This window comes from Anolis sagrei, chromosome 1 (assembly GCF_037176765.1).
Source record: "Anolis sagrei isolate rAnoSag1 chromosome 1, rAnoSag1.mat, whole genome shotgun sequence".
Classification (NCBI taxonomy): Eukaryota; Metazoa; Chordata; class Lepidosauria; order Squamata; family Dactyloidae; genus Anolis; species Anolis sagrei.
The window spans coordinates 43,341,453-43,347,452 of record NC_090021.1 but is presented as its reverse complement, the minus strand read 5'-3'; the positions used below and the strand labels follow the sequence as shown (position 1 = coordinate 43,347,452).

At 37.8% G+C, this 6,000-nt stretch overlaps 1 protein-coding gene across 6 annotated transcripts in view; it reads right to left on the bottom strand.

Moving 5' to 3' along the window:
- RBKS (ribokinase) overlaps window positions 1–6,000 on the bottom strand; it is a 109,197-nt gene that overhangs the window by 100,936 nt on the left and 2,261 nt on the right. The window contains exon 1 of one of the 6 annotated variants that reach the window (XM_060754117.2): window positions 4,352–4,400. The exons of the other annotated variants lie outside the window; for them this stretch is intronic. The gene's annotated coding sequence lies outside the window, so the exon portion shown is untranslated. Of the gene's footprint in view, window positions 1–4,351; window positions 4,401–6,000 lie in introns of those variants that run through there. 6 annotated transcript variants of the gene reach the window in all.

Here is a 6,000-nt window from a genome sequence, read left to right as displayed (position 1 = left end):
GGACATGTGAAACATTGTTTCCACAGTGGAAAGAGGAAAGAAGACTCGAAATAAATAATAATATACCAAAGTTGTCTTGCATGACAGGAGTTATGTACAGTATTATCCTAAGCATGTGTACTCAAAAGAAGATCTCACTAAGTCCATTGTCAATGTATTTATGGTAGTACCTTCAGCCTATAATCACAGCTATTTCCCTGATATTAAAGAATGTTAGTCTTTAAAGCTGAGCATTCATGACAAAGGATTAAGTCTTTGTTACAAAATCCAAAAATATGTCAAAATCCAAAAATAGCCGAGATAGTGAAACTTTAGCTTTCTGATGGTTCAGTGTACAAAAATGTTTCATGTGTAAAACTACTGAAAATATTGTGCATAAAATTATCTGCAGGCTATGTGTACAAAGTGAATGAATGCAAACAAATTTCATGTTTACATTTGGGTCCCATCATTAGTACATATATGCAAATACAGACATTTCACAAAACAAAATCCAAAATACTTCTGGTCCCAGGCATTTTGGATATGGGACACTTAACCTGCATATATTTTTGTGGATATGCATCTGATGTGTTGGGCTGCCATCTACAAAATCTTACACTATATCACACTTGTTTGTCGTGAAGGTGCTAAAAAGTACGTACTTTTAAATTGCTATGCACCGGCAAAAATGATATTGTGTTGATTTTTCATTCATCTTTATCTAGAACTGGGCATGAGACTCTGTTGGGCTGATGCGTTCTCTTTAATGTGCTAAGAGGTAACCATTTTTAATTGTTCAGCCTGTAAGCTTTCACAATTTTATGATTAGAGGTAAGCAAGTCAATTGTGGGACTAGAAACCAGGATATTTTTCCTGTTGTTAGAAGGTAAAAATAGTAAACCAGAGGAAAGCAAATGCTTGCAAGAGGGTACAATTTCAAATTGGCCAACATTAAAAAGTATGTGTGCTCAGTTTCAAGGTATTAACCTTTTCTACGTCCAAAGTGGAACCATTATTCCATGGCTTTATGTATTTTATTACATCTATTACCAAGTTTTTCCATTTTAACTTCACTTATTTTTAGTGTGTCCTGAGTCTGCCAGCTCTCGGATTTGCTGCAAACTGCATGATGACAACACTCCAGTTGTATCACTACAATGATTCTTGAAGAATGTATCTGCCTATGAGTCTTTTTATCTACAGTCTAAATCCCCTTTTAGCCTTTACTAGAGTATAATATAGGGCCCCCGGTAGTGCAGCAGGTAAAACTACTGAGCTGCTGAACTGACTGAAAGGTCATCGGTCCAAATCCGGGTAACGAGAGCTCCTGCTACTAGCTCCAGCTTCTGTCAACCTAGCAGTTTGAAAAAATGCAAATGTGAGATCAATAGGTACCGCTTCTGTGGAAAGGTAATGGCACTACATGTAGTCATGTTGGCCACATGACCTTGGAGGTGTCTATGGAGAATGCTAGCTCTTCAGCTTAGAAAGGAGATGAGCATCACCCCCCAGAATCAGACATGACTAGACTTAATGTCAAGTGAAACCTTTACCTTAGAGTACAATACCTTGAATACATTTATCAATATGTCAGCTCACCATTCAACAATGGTGAAAGGGATCTACTCCAATGGTGACTAACCAATAAATAGGTCGTATGCCTGCGTATGTTATACTGATTAGTTTTCCTTCTTCCCCCTCCTACACAGTTGCCCACAACAGCACGAATGAGTAGCACAAGGAGATTAAAATTTCCTAGCTAGTGGATGTCTAGTTACCACTGATATTAGTGGCTGTGCAATTAAGCTGATGGGCTGGGGAAGAGCTGTGGCATCACTATATGTTTTGTAATTCAGAATATATGCGTTGGTGTGTGTCTCCATCGATATATATGATTGTCCCGTATGGAAAATATGTGGTTGTTGTTTTGGAACAGTTCCTAAATGGTTAACATCAATTCATTTTTTCATATATTATATTTCCGTATTTTTCCCTCCCAAGCTGAGCACATCCCTAACTCCTTTTTCATATTTTATATTTTTCCTCTCCCAAGCTAGGATATGGAAGCAATTCCACTGAGGCAATGATGTCTCTTCTTAGTATTGCACAAAAGAAGCATGGATAAATCACAGCTGAATTTTTTTTACCTTGAAAACCCTATGATAAAACAATGCAAAATAAAGGAAGATTCATGCATGTTTGAAAACTCAGCTAGTTAGTAGGAAAAAAAACACAAGGGGAGATGACAATATAACAATTCAAGCTCAAAGGGAGATCAGCTTATGTCCCAAGACATGTAAAAAAAAATCCAATGCTTCACATTCTCACATGAAATGTGGGAAATATGAATCACAGGAAGCTATAAATTGTATACATTATACAAATGGAATAAACATAACAACACTTCATACAAGCAAGCAAAAGTAGACAAGAATGCAACATTTTAAACAGCATTGCTATGTAATATTTTATTCTGGAAATGTCAATCGAATGGTGTCATGAATAGTGGTATCAGATTTAGCAAAAGCAGTCAGGGATTGCAGTATAGTATTACCAAATAATATCAATAAGCATTCATGAAAAATCTATTACTAGTATAGCCATAACCCAATGATATGCCCTAACAATAAAAACAGAAGAGGAAGAAGAGTCTGTGATAGAAGCCAGAAATAAACTGATTACTCATGAAAATGAGATATATTGGTAATCATGGGGGATTGGTACCCCAAAACAGAAAACAAAGCAGAACACACAAAAAATTGAGTACATATGAAAGTCAATTTAAAAAAAATACAAAAACAGGGATAGATCGGCATGTTAAGAAGTCCAAAATTACCACTATTGATGTTTATGTAACTTCAAAATGAATGAGATATACTCTGTAATAAATATATACTAACCCGTGTGTGCTGTTGTACTTGGGTTATGTTATATTTTATAATGACTTTTGACCTCATCAAATGGGCTGATTTACTTCCCATATGCTGCATCTTCTCCCCTTTCATCATGGCGCTCATTACATGACACACAGGAACTTCTAGCTGGGCTCTGTAGTGAAAGAGGAGAGGAAGCATGCTGCAGCAGCAGCAACACAAGAAGCTTCCCGTGTTTCCTTTGGAACAATAGGGGGAAACTGAGCAGCAATGTTTCCCCTTGTGCGATGGGGGTCCAGGTAAGTTGGGCAATGCAGGGTGTAGAACGAAGGGTTCTCCAGCCCCCCCCCCCTCCACTGGGACCCCATGGGTTTGCCATGATGCGTGCTGAATGCTCATTCTAATGTGAAAAGGTCTCTAGAGTCACTAGTGATATACTTATAGTGATTGATTTTACAATCTAAGAGATGGCACATTTTTTTTCCTTTTTAAATGTTAATCTTTCTTAGTAAATTAGATCTAAATAAAGGCTACATGATAGAACATGCAATTAATATTAATTAATTAGTGTTATTATAAATTCCACCTGCATTATTATTCACTCATATACTAATATAACCTGCCTCAAACATTTCCTTCAATTAGTCGTTTTAAAATAGTTTTCCTAGAACTAGGATTCATCAGAAATATTGAAAAAAAATATATTTTCCTATGGAGCATGAATGACTCTTTGCATGTAAAGCCTGTTTCCATAAGAAGACTGATAGGAAGGGTTGCAACTGCACAAATATACAATTAAAATGTACTCTTTTCTAAAATTCAGATGGGATAATCAAATGAAGAGGCAAGATTGCAGAAATCCTGCCATTAATTTGAGATCAACGTCCACCTGACTCCTCCCTCCTAAAACTAGCATTCACCTGTAGCCATTGATGAAGGTGTCTCCAAGACATCCTCCACTAGCATTAGAGAATATGCAAAGAAAGAAAGTTTTTCCAGTAGCCATAATGGGACCAAATGTATTTTATATGCTCCCCTCCTTGCTGAAAATTGAAAAAGGTATCGCAGATCCAAACTCTTTGAGGGAGGACAATGGAAAATTATGATGGATATATTGGATGGCAGACTAGCTATTTGTAGTATTCCTGATGTTGCTCAGAAAAGCATTGTTGAAACAAATTACTAGATGCAAGCAAGTAGCCAGGGGGGGGGGGGGGCCTTGGGGGGCTTCAGCCCCCCCCCCCCCCCGGAAATTCTGATGGTGGTCCGCGAGAAGGCCTTACTGGTGCATTATTTAAACTGCTATGTTTATTCATATCATGATCTGATCACCATACTCAATATATCCCATATGCATGGGGGTATTGGGGTAACGATACAAAAGGTTTGCTAGGGTAAACCCTCTTTCACTCAGACTCAGCCCCCCCCCCCCCCGAAACAAAATCCTGGCTACGGGCCTGACTAGATGTATTCAGTGTTGGTGTGAAGCGACTTACCAGCTCTCTCACACCAGAAGCAACTTGCAGTTTCTCAGGTCGCTCCTGACATGACAAAAAACAAACAAACAAACAGACATCTGGTAGGCTTTTAGGAATTCTGGAAGTTGAAGTCCAAAACACCTGAAGAGCCAGAGTTTGGCGATGCCTGGTTTAAAGGGTAAGGTTATTGGCAACACTGTTACATTTTATGAATGTTGCAAATTATCTTGAAGACTGCAGTCATGAGGTGGGATAGTAAGATGCATATCATCAGGAACAGGAGTACATATACACAGAAGGAAAGGAAATCATATAGAATTGAACATGATGTCTTAAATCTAAAAATATCTGATTTCACCTCTACAGGTGGTCCCCAGGTTATGAACACGATAAGTTCTTTAAGCATGTAAGTTAGAACAGTACATTTCTTAAGCATAACTCCAGCCAATATTTCAAGGTTTTGGATCGTATATGGAAGGGTTAACACCCTTGTAACATATGCTTTGTCTGTGCCCCTGTTCAGAAGATTTCACTTCACTTTTTGTGCCTGTGACAATTAGATTTTGGAAATTTAGATTTGTTGTAGAAACAAGGATTGGTGCTAAAGCTTCAGCGGAGATGTATTTTTCCATGATAACTTTTCCAGGAGTTCATTTCCCTTCTTAGGGGTAGATTCATTTCCTATTGTCCCAAGAATAAGAAGTGAGATTAAATATTTCTATGAGGATACAGATAGCAGTAAAATCTCACAGTAGTTCTAGCCTCACACCATACTAACCAAAACTTTAAAAGTTCCAATGAGTTCTACTTCAAAGAAAACTTGGCCAGATATTTGTCTTACAATATAATATATATTACTTGTACATTTAAATGTCTTAAAATACTGCAAAAGGCCTAGTGTGCCAGCTCGGGGGGGGGGGGGCACCTAACACCCCCCCCCCCCCGTTTGTAACTAGGATTTTTATGTAAGTCAGATGTTTGTACAATTGGCAATCAGACCTCTTCAATTCTGATCTTACATCCTTGTTATTGCCGTGTGCCTTTCAGTAGTTTACAACCTATGATAACCCTAAGGCAACTCTATTACTGGATTTATTTATTTTTTGAAAGACTTATTTAGAGGGGACTTGCCTTTGCCTTCCTTTGAGGCTGAGAAAATACGACTTGCCCAGGTTCACCCTGTGGCTTACCATGTCTATGAGGGATTCAAGCCCTGGTCACCAGTACAGTCCAACAATTATACCACTACATTGTGCTACTGAAAGGAAGTGGAAAAATCAAAGTTCATTGTTGACACTGCAGATTCAACGACTCCAGTCTGCAAACAACCTCTCAAGCAGAGCTTTTCAAACTGTGTCACAACACATTAGTGTGTCGGCTGCAGTGTGTCGGTGTGTCATGCAAACATAATAAGAAACCCCTGAGTCTATGTGAAATAAGAAAGAAATAATATATTTTTAAATATATATAAATGAAAAGTTTACATAAGATATTGTATCCCCATACATTTCATTGTTACAATTTAGGTATGTGTCCATGTCTTTTATAAGGAATTGATTTAATCTTTGGTTTGCTAATAAAACCGAATTACGGTGTCACAAATTGATGCATGTCTAAAAAGTGTGTCACTAATATGAAATGTTTAGAAAGCTCTGCTCTAAATGTGA